At 38.9% G+C, this 24,852-nt stretch overlaps 1 long non-coding RNA gene across 1 annotated transcript; it reads left to right on the top strand.

Annotated features, from left to right (window-relative positions):
* Window positions 1–322: 322 nt before the first annotated feature.
* Window positions 323–3,122, top strand: LOC120746527. Its single transcript, XR_005698871.1, has 3 exons — window positions 323–1,942; window positions 2,116–2,171; window positions 2,573–3,122. It is a non-coding gene; the product is annotated as an uncharacterized LOC120746527 (long non-coding RNA).
* The last annotated feature ends 21,730 nt before the right edge of the window (window positions 3,123–24,852 follow it).

Here is a 24,852-nt window from a genome sequence, read left to right as displayed (position 1 = left end):
AATCAAACTCAAAGTAAGGTCAGTACTTCCACGCTTTAAACGCTGCACGCTCATACTCTCTCCCACAATCGACATGTGATCCATTGTTGATCTGCACACAGCTGTTTTCACTAACGGTGCACTCGCTTACGTCACTGTCGTGAGACATTCTCGCAAAAAATCACGGTTTTAGTAACGCAGTAACGCAGCGTTACTACGGGAAAGTAACGGTAATCTAATTACCGTTTTTGCAATAGTAATCCCTTACTTTACTCGTTACTTGAAAAAAGTTATCAGATTACAGTAACGTGTTACAAGTAACGCGTTACTGCCCATCTCTGGTTGACACTGTGAGAAAAATGTAGAAAAGGCAATAAGAGATCCTCAGCTCTTAAACCTTTCTCAAGGTTAGAGAGGGACCATAATAACAGTCATCCCTCATTCATTCAGCAATGTGGCTGCTGATCTTATCATTAAGAACAAACCTTTTCAGTCTTTCTGTTGCCACACATGATAATGGCCTGTCTCACAGTGGGCTTTGTTTTGTGGCTTTCAAGAAAAACATATTATTTCAATAAGGAGAGATCACTTAGAAGAATAGAACATGATTTGTTGAAATAGAGAAATTTATGCATTTGCCAATTAGACTCTGATGACTCACGGTAGAAGGTGGTGGCATTTGTCATTCTGGATTCATGTTTTGAGTTTGACACGGAGAAGTGGTTAGCATAATAATTTGGTGTTTCATCTGCCTAAACTACGAAGCCAGGTCAGAGATGACTTTGTCCTCTTACGCTTAGAACTCTCTTCAGATGTCTCTCACTTATGTAATATCTTAATAGTTCAGGCCAAGCTCAAAATGAAAATCTATGAATCACACCAATGGATGTGTGTCTTCCATCACTATGATTGCTTCCAACATCTCAGCGCTGACCCGAAACTGCATGGACTAAAATTAAACTGTTTTTTCCTTCTCCAATATCCCTTGTGGGGCTCCATACTACACCATAAATGTAGTTATAATGTCTGAACCTAAACAAACCACAGAAAGGTTGACGGGGAAAATGGACATTTTTAAAAAAGGGCTTAAAGGAGGAGGTCCTGTCCTTCTACAATAACCAAACTTTTTTTTTTAAATAAAATAAACTTTTCTAACATGTACAAAGGAATTTGCAACTTCTAAATGATGGAGAAATGTTGTAATTCTCGGTATTTGCATTTTGTTCTTTTAAAATCCTGATCATATCCAGGAGTTGATCAGTGTTTCTCACTAAACATGATTCTAACCTGAACTGCATCTGGAACGCATGTTGTTCAGCTAAAGTCCTGCTGTTCCTGTGATGAATGAGCCAGCAACATTTTAGCATGTGAGGGAACAGAAGCAATATTATGAATTTCATTGTCACTGGTACATCTGCAGAAGGAAAGCAATATTCTGAGTTGACATGTATTTAACTCTTTCCTGCAGAAACATGATGTTTTCCTCCAACATGGCAGCTGATTTTTGTGATAGTGGCTTTGCTGCTGGTAGTGGTGATGGTGGGAATTCTTAACTGTGGAAAAATCAGAGCAACAATAACTAACTCGTCCTTACGCAAACATAAATGTCATGATATATAAAAAACAATGCAGCCAGCGATGAGAGATAGACCACATCTTGCCTGTTGACGTTGTTGCATGTCTATTACGAAACTCTGTGGGTAGTTTGTGAACAAACTTCACCTCCGACTTAGTTTGCACTGAAATGTTTTTCTCATCAGTGCTGTAAAACAAGAAGAAGAAGATGAACTCTAAAATGGCTACAAATAGAACTGAAAGCAGCATTAGGCTGTTTTTGTGTCAGGTGACCTACCACAACAGCAGCTCTGCTTCTCTGAAAACTATTTAGATTCATTTCAAATATGCCAAATAGTCAGTCTGCAGCAAGACATCATGGAGGTCAGAGAACTCTGCTTTAGACTGTGTGAGTATTGCCTCAGTTTATACATTAAAACTAAACTATTAACTTTAACAAAGTCTCATAAAGCTGTTAAAATGTGATGTGAACCTTTTCGTGAGACTTCGTGAGAGAAGTAACGATGAATAACATTTTAGCAAAAAGAGTCAACAAAGATGAAAAGTTTTCTTTTGTCTCAGTGACTCAGTGAAAGTGACTGTCATCATCCTCCTGTGTACACATGATCAGAAAGTTGGTGAGTACCATCTGTTTGCTTATTACTATAAGCTTTATTTATCATTTTGTGTTTGAAAGGGGTAATCATCACAAAACTTGTGATGCACATTTTATTGGCTATCATGGCTATTTTACTGTGAGGAGTTCTCTCGTGGACACGTGTTATATAAGATGAAAGAGGAAGTAGAGCAATGCAACACAACCAGTAAGAAAACAACAGCAACAACAACAGGTTCACAGTGCACCATTCATTATTTTTATGCAAGTGACAGTGGAGAATACCTGTGTGGTACAGCAGGAGGGAATAGAAGCAACAATATCTACATCACTGTCACTGGTATGAGTGAATGAAGGCTGTAATATTTTGTCAAAAACAAAAACAAGTTCAACATTTAAAATTTTAAGTCACTTGTTGTGTAGATGGTTCTGTGATCCTGGAGAGTCCTGCTGTTCCTGTGATGGACGGAGAAGCTGTGACTCTTCGCTGCAGGAACAAGATGACTTCATCCAACTTCACAGCTGATTTCTTCAAAAATGGGCATCACATAGGGAGCAGCTCAACAGGAAACTTGACCATCCACAAAGTTTATAAGACAGATGAAGGATTTTACAAGTGCAACATTTCAGGAGACGGTGAATCACTAGTGAGCTGGCTGGCTGTCTCTCTGCCATGTCTCAATTTTTTTCTTCTGTTTTCGAGTGGATTTTGGTCAATCACTGCTGATTCATGCATCAATCATAAACACGTTTATATTTTCTATTTTTTCGCACTCCTGTTTGTGTGATTAAATACAGTGATTCACTGCAAAATAATTTACTAGTCACATATTTTTTCTGAAAAAACTCAAAGCAAATCCACCTTAATAACAACTGTGGCAGAGCGCAGGGGCTGACTATTAGGCTACGTTCACACTGCAGGTCTTAATGCTCAATTCCGATTTTTTGATCAAATTCAATTTTTTTGTCTGCTTGTTCACACTACAAATAAAATGCGACAGCAAACGCTCCCTAGTGTGAACCCTCAAAGCGGCAAAAGCAGACGTCACACACAACGCGCTCTGTTTAGACCCAGACCAAACAATATTGTTTGACTGATGGACCTTAATATAAAGACTTGTTTTGGACTTTACGCTTCCCAATTTTGCTTTAAGTTGTTTTGTCATTTACATATGGCCTAATAATGATCCTTATTGCTGTTTTAGAGAGGAGCGGTGCTTCAAAGGATAGTTGCAGATTTCTGTCAGAATCTGCAGATTATACAGTACAAATAAAATGTTCACATTTCTCCAACGTTGTCATCCCAACAGTTTCACAAACATCTACACGGGATGGCCAGGAAGTGTTCGCGATGTCTTCTCGGGCGCTTCTCCGGCGCTGATAATTGGCGTCTGTTTTGTGTCAGTGACGTAAAACACGGATTTAATGCGACATGACCATTCAAACAGCAGTCGCTTTCTAAAACATCGGATATGTATCGGATTCAGTACCACATACGAAAGTGACCCAGATTGGATATGAAAATATCGGATTTGTGCCGTTCACACTGTCATACCAGGATCGGATATGGGTCGCATAGGGTCAAAACAGTCGGATTTGATGCGCTTTCGCCTGCAGTGTGAACCTACCCATACGGAAAAGAAATAGTAAAAACTTATATGTGATTACTCATGAAAGTGGCCACTTTCGCATTACTTTCATACATTGTTTTAGTAAGTATCCAAACATACAAGTTTCATTATATAATTTTTCAAGGGATCTTATATCTGTTTTCACACTTATATGCTTTTCATACAAGTTTCACACAAGACAGATACAAACTTTATAAGATTTATATATATCTTTTCCATATTGGTAGCCTTAGCGATGGGATTTCCCGCTCTTATTAGAGAGCCGGCTCTTTCTGCTCCGAACCGGCTCTTCAAGTTGTTTTGTTGCTTTAATTAATTTATTATTAACAACAATATAAGATTATGCACAAAAGGAATTACTAATGTAAAAAACAAACAAACATGGTTTTATCTATATATGTTTATATATAAATATATGCGGTGGCCCCTAGAGACAAAGCACGTACAAACTCCAAAACATATTTCTAGCGTTAATTGAACTTCCAAAACAGAGCTACCTTGATCACTTAAATTACATAATTGAAAGCATTTGTGTATTGTTTGTGTATTTATACACAAACACTCATATATATTCAAACAAGTTCATTTACCTGTTACTACCACACACTAAATCCGGTCGTTGGTACTTCCTGGCTTGTGTAGCCACTAGATAACAAAAGCTCAACACTGCGCCTAGCATCCTGGAGCACTTCTGTTGTGTTTCGTACGTGATTTGAAGTTAGTACGTGCTTTGTCTCTAGGGGCCACCGTAAATATACTTTTATTTATTCACTCCACATAAAATGTAATAAATAAATCATATAATACAAAAACCAACTAGTCACAGTTCAACTTTTAACTATTTAAATTTTCAGCTTTTTCCTTTTAAACAAATTTAAAATGAAACAACACAAAACACTGCAAACCACAACACAATTAAATATAAATTATAATATGAAAACAAAAAGAAGATGCATATTCTCTGTCATATGAGACAAAGAGACAGAAAAACCAGTTACATGTAATATTGTTTCATTGTTTATTTTTGTTATTTCGAGTCCTAAATTGAAGAAATTCCAGTCCTTGTCCTATAGTTTCCAAAGGTCATCAAAGCAGAGAAGCTATAATTACTCTCTATTATGTAATGTTTTCCTGTAGGGATTACCTGTTGAGATTGCTTTAGATTGATGGTTTATTTTGATGATATTATGAACTGTTGATGATGACAGTACTCTTCAAAATTTTACGTTGAGAAGACTTATTCTGTAATTGTTCAACAATTTGTGAATGCAGTTGTTTTAACTCATGGAAATTGAATCCAGCACATAAAACAAACAACTCCTTCTGCGCTCATGACTACTAGAATCATGAATCATGCAAATGAGAATGAGAAAGTGCTCCCTGTACACGCTGCCTGCAAGATTATGCCTCATTTGAATCAACACCTGTTTTTTCTTTGCAGTACATTTGAATCCTGTCAAAGGTAATGGACTGTTAGCCTCAAGCACAGCGAGTCATATAGAAATGAGTCAGTATAATGAAATAGGGCTTACTGTTTTTTCAGACTTCATTAACAGTTTCAACTTTACTTTGTTGTAAAGTCTGAACTAATTCAACTCTGAGTTGGTGTTTATTTACTGCATGTTTGAATTTCTATTATTTATTATTTGCCACATAAAGGGTCCATGGTCATTAGAATGGGCCCTAGAGCAAGATTGTATTTTCTCCATGCACAGAAGAAGTTGAGAATTTTTTTTTTTGCCTGATATAGTTCACAGTAACTGAGCCAGAGAACACTCTGCTGCAAACAACTCAGACAGTCCTGCTGCTGTGGTGGTGAGCACAATCAAGCCAGAAGCTTCAGAGGACATTGGCAGTGAACAGCAATCACTCAGTTTGGACGCCTGAGATTAACAACAACGAGACGACAGACGAGGTACTTGTTCTTTATTATAATCCAGATTATGCAGAAAAGTTTGCATTCTATGTCTTTGTAGAAAATTAAAAATCTGCAGTTACCTTTGTTTAAAAAACAATTACACTTTCATTGCTTCTTATTAAACACTTTAAAGAGAAAAAAATACATTGCAGCTATCTGTTAGTAAAAAGTTTGATGATCATGAATTAAAAATAGTATTTATACCTGACTGGGAAATGGGACTTGATTAGTTTAATGGCCATATAATGTATTAAAATTATTGATATTGCATTGGAAACCAAATAAATGATACCCAGACAATTTAAATACACTATAAAAGCTGTGGAAAAAACACACACACGCTGTTATGTGTGTCCAAAATGTACTGTAATATTTTGGCCATGCTGAACTTAAACTCAGCAGCCTTCTACTAAGACTGAATTATGATATGCATTTAGGCCCCAAAAGGTGCAGAATGACAACAAGTAAAAGGTGATATAACAGCAGCACACTATGATCAAAACAGATGTCCCTGAAAGTCAATAAGAAATGGAAAATGATTGTTACCTGTGCTAAGAAATGATCACTGTTAGAGCTACAATTGGAAAATAGGATAAAAAATATCCCAATTTGACACCAAAATTAAAATCAACCAAAAAAACTTTAACTGCTGATGATATTGCAGTTTTTATTAAGATTAAATACTTATTTGTGACTTCAAATTGCATAATTCATAAAACACGATGGCAGAGCAGGTTATAGTCCAGAAATTAAGTTTGATTTGAATAAACATCTTTGGTAATAAATGTTCTACAAATGTAACCGATTGGATTTCTAATCTGTGAACTAGTCGGTGCAATTCCAGCATTTTTTTTTTAATAAGACTGTCACGGGACTGTCACGGCAACAGTCTTGTGGTGTGTGGGAAAAGGACTCGAATGCAGGCACTTAGTGAGATGCGAGGGAGATTTATTATAAATGAAAGAACATAAAGTGGGGATGGCAAAAACAGAATTTAGGATAATCTAAACTGGGAGAAACTAAACTATTGAACAGAAAACCTGAACACGAAGGGGAACAGCAGGGAGAGCACACAGTGGATTCACAAAGAGGTTCACAAATAGTTTCCAGGAGACGAACACAGACGGTCCAGTAACCAGTAAGACTCAAGAGACTCAATAGGAGCTTCTATCCCCAAGCCATCCGTGCCCTAAACACACACACCCGCCCTCTCACATCATCTATAATTGACTGAGACAGGACTCTCTTCCAGACACTAAACCAAGGCACAATGTACATTTCAATTCCTTTAATTTTAAATATGTTTATATTGTCTATCCTGTAAACTAGTCAGATGTCTATTCATATTAATGTACAGAATTCACCTGCTTGCTGCTACTACTGCACATTCACCCAGTGTGTATACTATATGTCTGTATATATATATATATATATATATATATATGTTCTTCCTCTGCACCCCCCCCCAATTTTTGCACATGTCGAGGAGCGTGTCAGGCTACATTTCACTGTGTGTTATACTTGTATAACTATGCATGTGACAAATAAAGAACCTTGAACCTTGAACCAGCACACCAATTCACACAACATAAATACACCCAGGGACACTGGGACATCACACACAGCTGGACCTGATTAACCTGACGAGACAAAGGAAACACCAGGGACCAACAGAGGGAGCACCAAACCAAAATCCCAGAACCAGAAAATCCCAAAACACAAATCATCCCAAAACTAGAACATGAGTCCACAAATAATAATAATAATAATAATAATAATAATAAATACACCAAACCCAAAATCCCTGAGTCAATGGACTCAGGACCATGGCAGAGACAGAGAGATGAACTACCTAGTGATGTGCAATACGACTGATTTCCTTTTAGATCCGATACCACCACCTTTTCTCTCTCTGTACCTGGAGAGTGCTTGTAATGGGAAAGGACTCAACGAGCAACGTTTGTCTCGCCCTAGCAGCACCTGTTCCTCTCCTCCTTCATTTTGCCTCATCATAAACTCATCATTAGACTCTCTGTTATATTTTACTTTTACTTTTGTCAGACGAGGCTTGTGGTCTTGCCACATGTGTCACAAAACGCATCTTGGCTGTTTGTGGAGCTGTGGAGCAGTGAGGCCAGCCACAAAATTTCCTGTGTTTACTGCATTCAATTACAAAATTCACAACTGTGCCTCTATTAAATCCTGGTAGCTGTTCAACATAAAAAAGTACTTTGCACCAGCAGAAACTCTTAGTAAATGTGGTCTGTAGTGACAGAGCTTCAGTAATAGCTTCAAGCATAAAGATAAACGTATACACATAACAAGAATAAAATGCATTCTGTTACAAAAGTATAAAATGAATTTTGTCAGTGTATGTAATTTTCTTGTTTGTTTATTATTACCATTCATTTATTAAGAAATATTTGTCAACAAATATTTTCTTATGATAGTATATGGTAATGTAACTACTAAGAAAATGTGAGATTACATGAATACCCTACCAAGATTAAATGTAACTTAAAAGTATTTCAATTTCTTTTTTCCTTTTTCTACTCTATACCTTCTGTCTCCTTATTTGTCTCTTGAATTCCCTTTTTTCAGCACAACTACAATATACAGGAGATATGGCAGATATGTCAGTTAACACCTCATCCACCTCAAGTGTTCTGGATTGCAACAACTACAATGTTTACAGATATGTAAGCATTACCATCAATACCTTGAGAATCCTCCTCCTCCTCCCTCTCTCCACTATCGTCCTCTACCTGGGTCATAGACAATGGCGGCAGCAGCGCTCTTTTAAAACAGCAAGTCACTCTGACATCTTCACCTACCACATGGCTGCCATGGAACTGATCTGGATCTTTGGGGGCTTCTTTGTTCTTGGTAGCAATTATATTAATAACTCAGCACTGACAAACCTTGGATTAAATGCTTATTATATGACTTTCTATGGGAGGATCATTTTCCACATTCTGACCTGTGTAGAACGTTACCTGGCTGTTGTTCATCCCATCACCTACATGAGTCTAAGAAACGCCCGTGGGGTCAAGATCAGAAACATCAGCATTGGCTGTGCTTGGCTGCTATGTTTTGGACTGAGCTTTGGAGCTCTAGTTATGCATAATGAACTCTCCATACAATTGTTATGTGTTTTAATTTTATCCATAACAGTCATATCTTTCTGCAGCCTCGCTGTTCTCCGTGTTCTGATTCGTCCAGGGCCAGGGGAAGCAAGTGGAGAAAAGAAACAGGTTGACCAATCAAAGCAAAGAGCCTTCTACACCATCACAGTTATATCATCCGTGCTCTGGTTGTGGTGCATTGGGCTGCTTGTCTCTGTTCCAGTGCACAATATCCCTGTAATAAGCAAGACTGTCAAGTGTTTGGTGAAAATAAGTGTAGAGGGACTTAACCTTCCCAGCTGTTTGGTGTTACCTCTGCTTTATCTACACAGAGCAGGAAAATTCACATGTTGCTTTTCTTTTAGGAAACTATTGATGAATTCTAGTTGAGTATTTATCGTAGTTGTCAGGGCAATTGTTGCAGTGGAACTTTTATGTTTTCATAAAAAATACTTTAAAACAAAGGGACCTGTCTTCACACCTTTCACTGTCATGTAAGCAGAATCTGTTCAGCATAGTTGGTTTGTACTGAGTTTTTCAGATAATTGCAGAGGTTTTGTCATTGTCTGCTTGTAGTTTTGGTTCCTAAATGTAACTGAGCTGCAAGTGAAAAAGAATGAAAATAGTGATTTAAGAAAACTTAAAAGACCGCTATCTTGAATATAAATGCTGTAGTTCCTATAAAATTGAATGTTCTCGTATGTAATTTCAGTAATGCTTACACTGGTTTTATCATATAGCAGGAACTGATGTGTTTGACTAGTTAGATGACCTGCCAGTGCTAAAATAAATAAAATGCATTAGCCGTAAAACAGCTAACTAGACTAACTAACTAGACTAACTAACTAGAATGGTTTATTTGAGGAGTTTCAGTCAGGATTCAGAGCTCATTGCTTCTCATGGCCTCTGACAGTGGATTTAACTCTGTGCTTGTCCTGCTTGACCTCAGTGCAGTGTTCGAAAAATACTGTTTTTTTTTTCTTTCTTTTTTTGTGTCCTGTTTGGATCTTTAGCCATCAGAATTGTTGTCTTAAGGCCAAGAAAGATGCCAAGCGGATTTATTTTACCAAGTGGATCATCATGGCCTTGCCATATTGGTCCATTTGATTGACCTTTATTATAATTGTGAATTTATTTTATTTTCGGTTGCTACAAACGGGACAGACATGACTGGGGGATAGGACAGGGAGAGAGAATGAAAGAAAGAGAGGGAGAGAAAGAAAACCAAAGGGGAGAAGAGACGGTGAGAAGGGGGGGAAGAGAGAAAAAACAAAACAAAAAACAAACAAAACACCTGGGTCACCTGTATGGAGAAAAAAAACAGAAGAGAAAGCAAACAACAAAGAGCAACATAATAAAAAAAACAGCACCATCACAATAAACTAGCTAGCAGTAGATATCAGTAGATACTAAATAATAAACGATATTGTGCAGCACGCAAGATAGACAGCGCACAATGTGCTTTGAGGCAGCCGCCAAGAAAGGTGTAGTCCGCGTCTGTGAATACCCGTGTGTACACCTGTGTGCATACCTGTGTGGATCAGCATGCTTGTATTCCAAAGGTTTCTCCATGTAACGATCTGCTAGGGAGTGTGGGGAGCCACAGCCCCGTCCTCCAGGGTATGAAGCAGGTATGGAGGAGATCAAAACTCCAGACATCCAGAGGCCCCCAGAACACAAGAGACCAAGGAAGACCAACAGAGGGGCAGCCGCGCCACTGTCCCAGTAAGAGCTGAGGAGAGTCCCAGATGAGGGCTCACTCAGCAGCCGCGGAGCAGAAGCCAGGGGGAGTTGCAGTGACGCGCCCGTGAGCTCCGCCAGCAGCCAGCTGTGCCTGAGTGACCGAGCCCCAGGCCGAGAGGCCGGGGGCACCCCACCTCCGAAGTGGCCCGAGCGAGCCCCAGGCTCCAGGCCCCGATAAGCAGCCACCAAGGAGTGAGCCGGTGTGATATTGTTGACCATAATATCCTACTAGAGCGATTAGAGCACACTGTAGGTATTACAGGTACTGCGCTGCAGTGGTTTGCATCATATCTATCTAATTGACTCTGATTTCTTCATGTAAATGGAGAGTCCTCTTCACACACTAAGGTCCATGCTAGCACCACTTCTGTTTACATTATGCATGCTTCCCTTAGACAGCATCATCAGAAGAAAGACTTTAATTTTATTTATTGCTTTTCAGTTGCACTTATCCAGTGGTTTTACTTCGTATATTTATAATTGATGGAGTGTAGACTGTTTGCTGGGGTGTTAGGTTGTGTTTTTGAGTGATTGTGCGTTTGTTTTTAGGTGGTTGTTAAGATTTAATGGTGGGTTCTTTAAAATTCTGAGAATATTCAAGATGTTGGTTGTATTTTGCTATAAATGGTTTACGATGTTGGTGCATCCATCGTTCTAAACTTAACGTCAATCCTGTAAAGCAGTGAGTTTCAATCAAGATGTGTCAGGTGACATCAGGTAGAGAGAGACTGAAGTCCCCCTTTGCTACTGCTTGTTGTCACAGCTGAGAGGGGGGGAAATCCACCTTTAAGTGATTAAAATGATCGGAGTGCAAATCACAGAAAATGGTTTATTTATAAAATGTATGATTTAATAAAAATAACTTGTATTAAATAGATGGTGATTGACAAACTCCGTTTTAAAAAAGTAAAATATTCCTGTGTACTTCAATTAAAAAGAGATTATGTTAAAATTTTCATGTGAAAATTTGCTAAAGATGAATCTAATGAATAATTGAATGAAACATGAAGTGAATTATATTTAATTCACTGTGTGAATTGTGTATGAATGTGTGCGTGAATGGGTGGATGACTGGACGTGTAAAGCGCCTTGGGGTCCTTAGGGACTAGTAAAAGCGCTATACAAATACAGGCCATTTACCATTTACATGCTGTTGAATGTTTAACTATGTTAGAATTTCTGTGTTTAGAATAATGAAGAAAATATAATGAAGTCATTTTAAACTTTAAACTGTGTGTTAGATCATGTAAGTCAGAGAGAGGATGGTAACGTGTGGGTGCACATCGGATGATTAAATGTTAATGATGTGACTACATGTCCCCAGAGGTCAGGTTAGGTATTAGAGGTGGTATAAAAGTGGGCAGTAAAAGACATTTGTGGTTCTTCCCCTCTGTCTTCTGTGAGATGAGCAGTTTAAATGATTGGATATAAGAGGTTCACAGTTGAAAATTCAAAGGGGGATGGTAGAGTTATTGACCCAGTCCAACCCGACCTCTGCAAACTGGTTGTATATTTTTGGCTTTCCTCTCGGCTCATTTTTGCTGTGTTAGATGGTTAATTCAGAAGGATTTTGGGTTACATCATACTTCTACAAAATGCCCAGAGAATGCTGCTTTCCTTCCCTCGGGATTATTATCATCAATAAGTGCATCTATGGATCCAGGTATGCTCATCCTTTCTTCAGCCTCTCTCCGCTAAAGACAAGAACAAAATCAGCATTAGCTCAGAGTAGGTTAAGTAGATAAATATGATACATGTTATTTGATCATTTTTTGTTATTGATATTATTTGATTTTGCTTTTCTCTTGCAAAATTGTTTTAATTAAATATTGTGCAAAACTATTCTGGAATTAAAGTCTAAATTGTGGACAATCACTTTTTAACCTTTTGTGAAAAGGTAAAAGACTGACTAGTGTCGTGACACCAGTCTCTCTCATCTTTTTTATCTTGGTAGAGATCGTATGGGCAGAAATCTGTGCCATCAGAAACGCTCCTGTTTTCTGCCTGGAGACACTGTAATCTGTTTGGTGGTTTTTTGGCAGCAACTGTGACATTCAGCTATCACCTCATTGTTCTGACCCACAACACAAAACTATCCACTACACTACACAAGACAACACACTAACTGTACACTCCAAACACTCTCTCTTTCTTGCTTTTCTGCCTTCTTTCTCTCTCTCTGTCTCGCTCTCGTAACTGTGGGGGCAGATAATGCAGGAGAGGAGACGCCAGTGATGTGTCTATATGTGTACACAGGATGATCTTCTGACCTGGCCTTAACCCTTTAGAGCCGGTCGGAGCGGGCACGCTCTGTTTTGCGTAACTATTTTTAAATCCCGGTAGCTCTGCAACCACGTAAGCTAGCACAATAATTTTTTTTGCATATGAAACCAGAGGAGTTGTACTTACATCTTATGCCATCAGCTTGTCCTAGGTCACGGTTTCCTTCCACATAAAGCTTTGCAAAAACTGCATAAAAAGCACTTGCAGCAACAAAAACATAATATTCCAGAAACACGCTTTGCCGATCCGATCAGCTGTTCATAACACTTCCTACGTTGGAATAGACGTCAGCGCGAACTTTTGCATGTCTGCCATGACCTGCCCGAAACCGGAAGTGACGTCATTTTCATGGAAATGTAGTTTTTTTTTTACCATCAGGGCCTCAGGGCCTATGCTGATGTTTTTAAAAGTTATCTTTGACTTTATGACTTTCTGTGTCGTTTCTGGGATGCTTAGGACTCATATTGAACTGCTGGAAATAGTTTATTTTGATGCATATGCTGCTTTTTTGCAAATTTGCAGTATAATATTTATTTTTGTTTTTCCTGCAGTGTATAAAAATTGGTGTATTTCAAAAATAAAACTATGAAGACACTCAAAATAAATTTCCTGTGGTGGGAAACTATTTTGTGTAACTTTTTTGTATTTACAGTTTTGAGGGATAAGCCTCTTAAATTTCTCTAACTACAAATATATGTTAAAAAATCAAAAACGATTTTCAATTTTTTTGTAGTTTATTGCACTTTTTTGCAATTTATGTAATTACTATGCACTTAATGAATACATATTATTAAAATCTGGGCTATAATTGTTGTATTGATGTATAGCAACTTGAAATGCTCCCAAAAATGGCTCCACAGCATGTAAAAATATAATATAAGCTCTGGCGGACTTGGTTCTATGGTAGGTCTTAAAGGGTTAAGTAAGAAGCAAGCAGGGAAAAGAAGTAGGGCATTTTGATATCTTCATAGCAGGAGGAGCAGGGAGCCAGGACATATAGCAGTAAGAGACACGACAGTTACACACATACATGGTCATGGGATGGAGCGTATGGATTCAGTGATCACAGTCACATGTGGAGGGTCAGGTCAAAGCGTGTAAATGTATTGTGTGACAAAAGTTATAAATGTACATGACTGAAGGAGCGGCCTTCAGATCTGCAGGAGGCTTCGTGCTGTGCACATCTCCCCATGTGCATGGGTAAATAAAGAAGAACACGGGAAGTGAAGTATGATGTCTCGAGTCGTGTGTTTTATACCAGTTCAGAATCAAAAGAATCAGGAGCTACAGAAGGTTGGAACAGTAACTATTTTTTAAATCCCTGTAGAACTGCAACCACATAAGCTAGCGCAATGATTTTTATTTTTTTTTTGCATATGAAACTGGAGCAGTTGTACTTCCACACATAGCTTTGCAAAAATTGCACAAAAAGCACTTGCAGCAACAAAAACATAATATTCCAGAAGCACGCTTTGAGGATCTGATCAACTGTTCAAAACACTTCCTCCACCATTACCTGCCTAAAACCGAAAGTGACCTCAGGAAAATGTAGTTTTTTACCTTCGGGGCCTTATAATACTATACTTTTATATAGGATTAGGATAGGATATACTTATACTTCTAGAGTACATGATCACATTCGTACAATATAATATTTATATTGTAAGAGCGTGAAAGGCTTTTTTATAACATGATGAGTATGTATATTGTAATAACGTGATATTATGTTGAATGTCAAAAGTATATTGTACTATCATGAAAAGCATATTGTTCAAACAAAAAGGTTTTCTCATTATAAAGCAACATAGCTCTTTTTTTCTTTGGCCTGGGTGGCAGCTCTACGCTTCCATAAAGAATGGAAATGAGATCCCATAAATCTTCTCTATGTACACACAGGTGGCATGACACTGCCTAATTTGAATAAACAGCTGCTTTTAATTACAGGCCCTTTTTAACACTGTCAGATGTAATGAATGAATGAAACATAGACATTAAAAATCTCCAACACTACATTTTCCACATTGTTGACAGTCCAAAGTACATGTTACTATATGTCACATTTAAAAACTGAATCTAAACCAGTTTCATCAATTACACAAACTGCTTGTTAGTTTTGGTTTGGGTGAAAATAAGAATTCTATTTCCACTACATAAAGTCTCCACATGGTTAGAAAATGCAGATGTACCTACTACACTGCTCTGTGACCCAAATTGTGAAGTACAATTTGCTGCTGTAATTTACATTAAGTGCCACCTAATGATTCATGCAAAAAGTTCACATAGTTCTACTGCTGTGTCAACTGTGAGCACCCTGAACACTAGCAGAAGCATCAGCGCACATTTAGGGTCAATAGCAGTCAGTCAGTTTGGAGACGTGAACTAGAGGAAACAATTCAACCAAAAGGTGCTCTTTAATATCTTTTATTATAGTGACTTAATTTTTAAATGCCTTCTTTTTCAAATATATTTAAGCTGTTATGTATCTTTTTAAACTGATGCAACTGGCATAAAAGCAGATGAGTCTTGAAGATTTTGGGGGATGTTAGATGATTCCTTCTGACAGCAGCACAGACAATGGATGCTCTTCCATAAATTATTCTGTGTTAACTAATTTTTTATAAATGTTGTCCACTGTACAGATGTTTTTGTGTTGTTTTATGTGTGATTAGAGCAGACATCTTGTTAATATTTGTTTGTTGATTAGGTAGATCTAAGAACTTTGACTGGGATTACATAATTATATTATATCATGGATAAGGGACACAATGTGTTTTGTATTGGAACATACACTGCCAGTCAAGTTCGGAGACACATTCTCATTTAATGGTCTTTCTTATTTCACTGAAAGCATGGAAACTATGAATGAAAACATGAATTTATTTCATAACTTTTTTGTTTACTACATAACTCAAAACGTTTTATATTTTATATTCTTAAAGATAACCACCATTTGCTTTGCTTACTGCTTTGCAGACTCTTTCTCTCATTGTCTCTATGAGCTTCATGAGGTAGGCACCTGATTGTCCAACAGCCTTGAAGGAGTTCCCAGAGATGCTGAGCACTTGTTGGGTTTTTTGCCTTCACTTTGCAGTCCATCTCACCCTTAACCATCTCACTTGGGTTTGGGTCAGGTGACTGTGGAGGCCAGGCCATCTGGTGCAGCACTCCATCACTATACTTATTGGACAAGTAGCCCTTACACACCTCCTCCTCCATGCTTCATGGTGGGAACCATGCATGTAGAAACTATCTGTTCACCTTTTCTGTATCACACTAAAGCACAATGAGTGGAACCACAGATCTCAAATTTGGACTCATCAGACCAAAGCACAGATTTCCACTGGTCTAATGTCCGTTCCTGGATTCGTGCAGTCTCCTCTGAACAGTTGTAGAAATGTGTCTGCTACTAGAACACTGTGTTGTTAAATTCCACAAATGAACGCCAACAAGGCACACTTGTGACAGGAAACCATTACAGGTGACTACATAATGAAGCTCACTGAGAGAAGGCCAAGGGTTTGCAGTGCTGTCAACAAAGTGCGGCTACTTTGAGGAATCTAAAATATAAAACATTTGGTGATATGTCTCTATTTTCCTTTGCTACATAATTCCATATATCTGGCTTTATATATTTGCTATACTAACTGGTCCATGATTGCCTTAAAGTACAGTTGCTTAAAACGATGCATCATAACTGAACTTTCAATCCGTCCCCTGTCTGTCTCTCTAATCGTTTTTTTTTCTTTTCAGACCTACAACATACAGGAGATATGTCACTTAACTCCACCTCCAACTATCTTCTGGACTATTTCTGCTCCTACAATTCACCTAAATTCATTCCCTTCAATACAGTGAGAATCATACTCCTACTCACTGTTTCTGTCCTTGTCTTTTATGTGGGTCATCAAAGATGGCGAAGGCAACACACTTTGAAGACAGCAAGTCACTCTGACATCTTCACCTACCACGTTGCCGCCATGGAGCTAATCTGGGTCTTGGGGTGCTTCCTCATCTATTATGGCACATACACTAATCACTTAGTGAGTGAGACTGTAGGATCACACGCTTTTCGCATTACTTATTATGGAGAGATATTTTTCCACCTCCTGACCTGTGTAGAGCGTTATCTGGCTGTTGTTCATCCCATCACCTACATGAGTTTAAGAAATGCCCGTGGGGTCAGGATCAGAAACATCAGCATTGGTTGTGTTTGGCTGCTGAGCTTAGGAATGACATGTGTTAAAGTTTTATTACCTCCTGATTACAAAACTGTCCTACTGTTCTGCATTTTGGCTCCCTCCATAATAGTCATGTCTTTCTGCAGCCTCTCTGTACTCTGTGTTCTGATTCGCCCAGGGCCAGGGGTAGGAGGTGGAAAAAGGGAGATGGTTGACCAATCAAAGCTGAGAGCTTTCTACACCATCACGGCTATAACCTGCACTGTGTGGCTGTGGGTTGTTGGCTTTCTTGTATCAAATGTCCTCAAGGAGTCACTTCTGCTGAGCAGCACTGGCAAGTGTTCAATGTTGGTGTATATAGTCTGGTTTAACTTGCCCAGCTGTTTGGTGTTACCTCTGTTATATCTTCACAGGGCAGGAAAACTCCCCTGTTGCTGTAATACCAACAAGTGAAGACAAGGATCTAATATGAGTACACAAGAGAATATAGAGTTACATGATCTAGAAACAAAAAGTATGCTAAAATATTTGGAACAGTTTCAGTTTTATTATTATCATAACACAGGGCAAGTCAAGACTCCAACCAGACTAAGTTCCAGAAGTAGACCCAGGAGAATTAAGAAATTAATTATATTGGCCAATAAGTCTTAACTGTTAGTTTAATTGTAAGATCAATTAGCAAATCATTCTAATTGAACACTAATTTGATCTAGCGCCAGAATACTATTTTTCTTTTAGTCCTTGAGATTCAAAATTTACAAAGATGATTATTAAGGGTTTCAGAGCTAATACTATCCTCCATCCATCCATTATTTCCCGCTTATTATTGTCAGGGTCACGGCTGGGCTGGTGCATATCCCAGCTCCCCTGCATGCAAAACAAAATAAATGATTTGTCTTTCAGAAGTACACATGTCACATACAGAATAATGACTGTGTACAAACATATTTGGCTGCCAGGTAGTAATCATTCATGAGCTTGGAAACTTACAGGCCTGAATAATGACAGCTTTCACTTTACCATTAGCATATTTTTCAAAAGCTAGGGCTTTTTCAGGCAGGCTATAGTGCTTTTGGATCCCAAACTTTACAGATAATTATTTACCTGTAGTGACGTCATTTTCTCAGAAAATGTATTTTTTTTTTCCTATAGAGCATTTACAAAGATATGTTGGTGTTTTTTTAAAATTTATGTTTGAGTTTATGCCTTTCTGTATAGTTCCTGTGATGTTAAGAACTCAAATTAAACTGCTGGAAATAGTTTATTTTGATCCACATGCTATTTCTTTCTTCTTCTTTTTTTCTTTGCAAATTTGCATTAAAATATTTTTTCCTGCAGTACATAAAATTTGGTGAAAAAAATGTCAAAAATTAAACTATGAAGACACTCAAAATAAATTTCCTGTGGTTGGAAATTATTTTGTGCAACTTTTTTGCATTTACAGTTTTAAGGGATATATCTCCAAAATTTCTCTAACTAGAAATATGTGTAAAAAACAAAACAAAAATCATTTTCATTCTTTTTGTAGTTTATTGCACTTTTTTGCAATTTATGTAATTACTATGGACTTAATGCATGTATATTATTACAATGTGGGATATAACGGTTGTGTTAATGTATAACACCTCGAAATGCTCGCAGAGGTCGAGTCTACGGTAGTGCAAAGTCTACGCTGACTGTAGACGGTTACGTCGTTTTCATTGGCCCGGAGTCTATGGTGAGCGTAGACACTGTAGACTCGGGCCAATGGGAGTGCCGAATTCCACTGTAGACGACCAATCGTCTGCTCGACGGAAGTTGCGTCACCAAAACAACAACACACGGCGGTACAGCGAAGAAGCCGGCAAGTCCGCTATTTTTTTTTAATGGAAACTGGCATTTCTTCTGTGTTTACGTTAACTTACAGAGTCTGGATTTAGCAGAAATTACACGACGCTGAATAGCGCGTTTAACCCTTTTTCTTTGTGGTAAATGTTAGCCGCGCGCTAGCCGACATCTAATGTATTACGCCCATTTCTAGTCTTTTCAGTGGCTACAACTGCTTTCCGTGGCTCGTTACAAACGATCTGAGATATATGAAGTAGTAAGTGTATTTCATATCATACTAGGCAGATTTACTGCACTACCATTTACTACACATTTACCCGTGTTTGGCTATTGTCTGTACATCTCGCTCATTGTAAACTTTCTTTAAGTATGTGTAACATTCACAATTATATTGTTGATGGTAACGTGTATGATTCCAGCCTACCTGATGGGCACTTTTGACTTTTTGTAGTTCAGTTCACTGATTGACTATCCTGCAGTGCTGTTTTCCTGTATTCATCCACTTTAATAAAGTGTCCTGTGTTACAGTAACCATGGGTTGTGGATTTACTTAATGAATGCCCAAGTTGGGCTTTAATTTGCCTTAGACATGTGTTTTGTATTTTTTTTTTATTATTATTAAGTTATTCTCTGCCAATAGGTTTAGAAGACACAAGTATGTAGAAACACATAACAGACCTGAACCAAAGAAGCAATGTGTACAAGCAGGCAAAGACAAGTTTTGGAAGTATTTGTACAACACATGCCTCTGCAACAACTTCAGTGTTTCCTGGAATTGATTAGGAAACACTAACAGAGCTATTATCTGTTATGTGAGTCAAATTTCTCCAGATAATCTTGGTTGACATCAGGTGACTGTGAAAGCCATGGTGTATGATCACGCCATTTTCATAATCAACTATTCAGTATTTGTCTCAGGACAAACATAATCTCTCATAGCAACTTTGTAATGATTTTACAACTCTTTTACCTTTGACAAGTGAACCCTAACATGGCAGCAAAGTGCAACAATGTCTCTCTGTGTAGGGCTCAGGAGTTCAGGGCATGCCTTTAATTTCTTGCCTGTCTGTAAATGACAGTGTCATGGCATGAATAATCCTTCAGATTTTACCAGTAGAAAAGTAAAACAATTACATCGTCTCATCAGGACAACCTAAAAGACTCCTCTTATGGCTAGTCTTTGCACATAATAATCAAAGAAAAGAAAGGAATTGATTTTCAATTGCTCTAAATTTCAGGGGACTTTCCAATCTGTTGGTTCAAAAGAGCCAAAAGAAAATCCTCATCAAAAACTAGATGCTTTTATTGGAATATACACTGATAATGCTTACTGTCCTGTCATTGTAAACCAGTCAAAATACATAAATAACACATTGTGATCATGCTGAAGACCACAGACAGCAGTCCAGGCGTCAGGTGGGATAAAGGAGCTGGAAACATCACCTGATAAAGAAAAAACAGACAGACTGAATGAATGAAGGCTTCTTCATTGCACATTTTTCACCAATCACAAGCCTCTTCTTTCACTCTAGACTTTTGACCAATCAACGATCAGCATGAATTGCACTACTGTACTGTCCATCCCCACTCCCAAAAATGGCTCTGGGAGCAGTGCTTTTTATTTTTCTTTCTCTCACCCTCTTTCTCTCGCATTTTTTTTCTGCTTCACTCCTCACGTGAGCCTTGTGCTTGCGCTGGGCAGAGGGGGGAGGGGCGGTAGTTACTAGTGATGGGATTTCCGCCTCTTTTTAGAGAACCGGCTCCTTCGGCTCCCAACCGGCTCTTCAGGTTGTTTTGTTGCAAAAAGACTTATGTTGGGTCTGTGTTTCCACAACCCCGCTAATTCTAGAGACTTATTCATCATGAAGAAAACAAGACAGTCGATCGATCTATTACTTGCGCAAGGGAGGCCTCTCATCTATGTCCAGCACATGACAATGACCACACTGGTGGCCTCCTCTCGCTGCCTTTTATTGACAAACTTCAAACAATAGTTTACACAACACCTCCCCTTGCAACCCCCCTTTGGTTACGAAGACAAGGCACTGTATGTAAGTGTGTGTGTGTGTGTGTGTGTGTGTGTGTGTGTGTGTGTGTGTGTGTGAGAGACCTCCTGCTGACCAAAGGGTCATAAACCCAGGAAGCTTACATCAAAAGAAACAGATCTTCAAGTTAGGATGTATCTACAATAAAACCTCCCCCAGCACAGAGTGGCTGGAGAGGTGGTCAGGATCAAAGGAATGGCTTTGATCCTACTGCTTAAACTAAGACTATACAAATTTAAGAAACACAATGGCAACATTCAACAATTAGACTTAACATTTCCCTCCTTTTTGTCATTGTATACTTAAATTTCTTATAACTTATGCACCCTTTGTTTAGACAGTGTCAGTGTAGATTTCATTCATGCACAGTAAACTACATCCTATACATAAGCAAATCAGTATCAACAGTTCAAAAACAGGAATTAATATTTTCAAAAGAAGATGCCACCAAGGACCAGACAGTAACCAAGCTATCCAGCCTTGTGGCGGATCTACTCCTGTCGTGCAATTCATTATGTATTTCTTCAAGTACACAACTGAATGTCAAAGGTCAAACAAGAAGAATCATCATTCTCAAAAATCATATGTCTCTACAATCCAACTGTATACAGACATAGGTATTTAAACGCATCAGTTGACTTTATTGTTTGTCCATGTAGCTCTCAGCTAACTTCAAAGCTGCAGCAAGTCAACACCCTTCTTTATGACTCCTATCAACCCCCCAAATCTTCTCACTGTAGGCATCCTGTGGGGGTTAGAGTCAACTGGTGAATTCTCTGCATTTACAACTCTTCTCCTGTCCTGTTGTCACCACAGAAAAAGCTTTGTAAAGGAAATTGGATCAAGGTGTTTTGATCTTCTTGGCTCAAAACCTCAAGTGTTCATGATGTAAATGTAGACAAAAGGCTTCTCTGTTTACATCCTTCTTGCAGAAGACAAAAGAATAGGTGATGTTGCCATGTTCCATGGTTAATCTCCAACTTGGACTAATCCATTGTCCTTCATACACATAGGCAATTGGCCTGTTTCCAGTTTGTTTAACTGTATAATGTCCTGCAACAAGTCATATTCTTTGAGTCAGACGAGCAGGTCTGTCCTACCAGAGCAGTTCACCTTCCCAGCTACTGAATCAACCTTCCATTCAGGTTCAGAGCAGTTGAAAAGTTGACAGTGTTCCTGGATGTGTTGCTAAAGCAACCAAACAAACTGTCTCGCTCTCAGTGATGCTATAGGGCCACAGTCCAGAAGAATGTGTAGCCAGTGGCATCACAAGCATAACCATTGGTCTCGTTGTTTATGTGAGCGGTTGTGTTCTTAAACTGCCACCAGTAGTTGTTGAAAACCCATGCGGCACTTGGTGTGGTTTGCTCTGTTCCAGTGCGCTCCCTGTCATCCCACTCAGGGTCCACAGGCACAAGAAGATGCACAGCACATTCCCAGCCATTCTGATGAGTACCTGTGGCTCAGTTGGTTTCTTCACCGGATTGAGACGAGGGGCCCTGGAGGCTTTCCCCCCCCTTTGTTCCCGGTCTTCCTGCCACTTACTCCGAGTTGGCCTGGATGTGTGTCACCTTCTTGCAGTGCGCTTGATATATCCAAGTGTTCTTTCCAGCAATCTTCACTGCTGTGGTCGTCGTCAGCAGCATCCGATATGGACCTTCCCATCATGGACTGGACCAGCACTTCCTCTCCATGGCCTTATCATCATCCAATCTCCAGACTTCAGGCTCTGCTCCTGCGAAGAAACAGAATCATCTGGCAGATCATTTGTTCTCATAACTACTTTACTTTTAAACATTTTCAAGCATATATTCTGCTACTATGCTCTCTCTTCTGCTTTTCTATCATCACTACAGAAGACTGGAACTCTAAATGCTCTAACATGTGTAATCTCAAAGAGTCAGACCATTCTCTGCTGGAGTAATCCTCATGTACTTATTCTATACAGTCTAACCGTGTCCTGCCTGTCTTCCTAAATCTTAACTTTACTGTTCCATTAGTTCTCTCTGCCTGCAAAAAGTTTTTTTTTTAAAAGTATTTAATAATCCTAAAGTATAAACTACTGCTCATCTCCCTCCTGTTTGAGACATGGTATAGCCAATGGCTCAAAATAGCAGCAGTCTTATACAAATTATCAGGCAGTACTGGTTTATCACACAGATAAAAACATCATCCTGCAAGCTTGCTCCCTCTGTAAGTCAGAACTGTTTTCCTGCTGTAGGTGAGTGGGCCTGCATGTCTGCTGATGTTGTACTGATAAAAGGTTAACACCATGTTTAACTACAGCTGCTTCTTTTGCGATCTTATCTGCAAAAACTTTCCCTAATGCAACTGGATCTTTCCCTCACATGTGTGCTGCACATTTACAAACGGCAATTCCACTGGTTAATAACGCTGCCTCCAGCAGATTTTGCAAGAGCTTGGTGTGTTCTGCAGGTTTCCCTGTAGAGGTTGTCACACCTCGTCTCACTCACTGCACTACAAAGAAATGTACAGTAGCAAATGTATACTGCCTATCAGTGTATAATGTCTCTCTACAGCTTTACACGCTTCCGTTAAAGCTAGCATCTCTGCTGCTCAAGCAAATATGAAACATGCTAGTTGTCCTACATAGATAACTCTCTCTCACTGTCTGCTACAGTAAACGTGTTCTAGTCTGTCCCTCTGCTGTTGTAAAACTCAAACCATCAGCAAACCAAACCTTTCCCTCAACGAGTGGCACATCTATTAAGTCATCCCTCAGCTTACACTTCTTCTCCTCGCGCTCTCTACACTCATGAGAAGTGCCCTCCTCCGTTGGCAAAAAGGGTTGGACAGATTCAGAATTGTGCACCACTTTATGGTAATATGTGTGGTTGTGAGAGTAACAGTAAAGACAAGTGTCTTGTAGGTGACAGAAATGTAAGTTTAGTCTGCAATAGTAAACATCTACCTCGTGTGGAACTAACAATGTCAAAGGTGAAATAAACTATTTCCTGAAACATTGTACAGCTTAAGCTGCTGCACATACTGATCTCACGCATGGAGGTAAAGCACGAGCAACTAGAGCTAATCTTTTAGGATAGTAAGTTACTGGCTTCACTTGTGGAAAAAAGTGCTGTTAGTTATTTTACAGTCACCTTGCATTTGTGCTGTTCACAGAACCACAAGTCCATCGCTGGACCTCCTCTGCACTGTCACTTTTTGGAGCTTGGCACGCTCCCTCAGGTTCTCATTTTCCAACGCTGCTCAGCTCCCATCTTGTGGGCGATCCTCTCAGCCACTCCTTCTCGTCATGGCACCTCACGACATCTACAAATTGAAAAAATGACACTCCTCTCGCCACACGGCTTTCGCCATGTGTCAACTCCCCAATGAGACATGTACAAGAGTGTTGCACAGTCTCCCTAAAACAATCTCCAAGGTTTGTCCCTTGGAGCAGCTTCACTCCAAGCTGTAACCCTGTGTAAAACATTAATCAGCACTTAAATGTTCAGCTTGTTTAGCTTCCAGCTCCTGTATCCTAGAAGACAAAGTCTTAAAATTAAAACAACTTCACATTTGCAACCAACTATAGATCATAAGAGTAATAAAGTATTCAGCATCACAGAGACAAGTATCATTGCAGGTTTATTCTAGACTCATTAAACTCCTACTTTTTCCCATAATTTGTTCCAAATTATTTAACATCTCAACGTCATTCCACATTGTAATCAGTGAACTTCACTTATAGGCCATCAAAGCCTCATCTGAACATGGATGCACCACTTGCATAGGTTTAATACTTGTAAATAAACAGCTAATCACACAAATCACTGCAACAATAATAGAAAACATTGTTTAATGTTACTTCTGGACCCCACCTCTTGACGCATGGACACTCTCATGCGTCAACTCACCAAACCTGGATCCCTGCCTTAAAAACTGGCTCCACCAGGAGCCTGCATACTCACCATCATGGCCTGGAAAACAAG

The sequence above is a fragment of the Simochromis diagramma genome, unplaced genomic scaffold, assembly GCF_900408965.1.
Source record: "Simochromis diagramma unplaced genomic scaffold, fSimDia1.1 OVJJ01000672.1, whole genome shotgun sequence".
Lineage (NCBI taxonomy): Eukaryota > Metazoa > Chordata > Actinopteri > Cichliformes > Cichlidae > Simochromis > Simochromis diagramma.
Note: the sequence above shows the minus strand (reverse complement) of the source record. Positions and strands in the feature narration are given on the sequence as shown.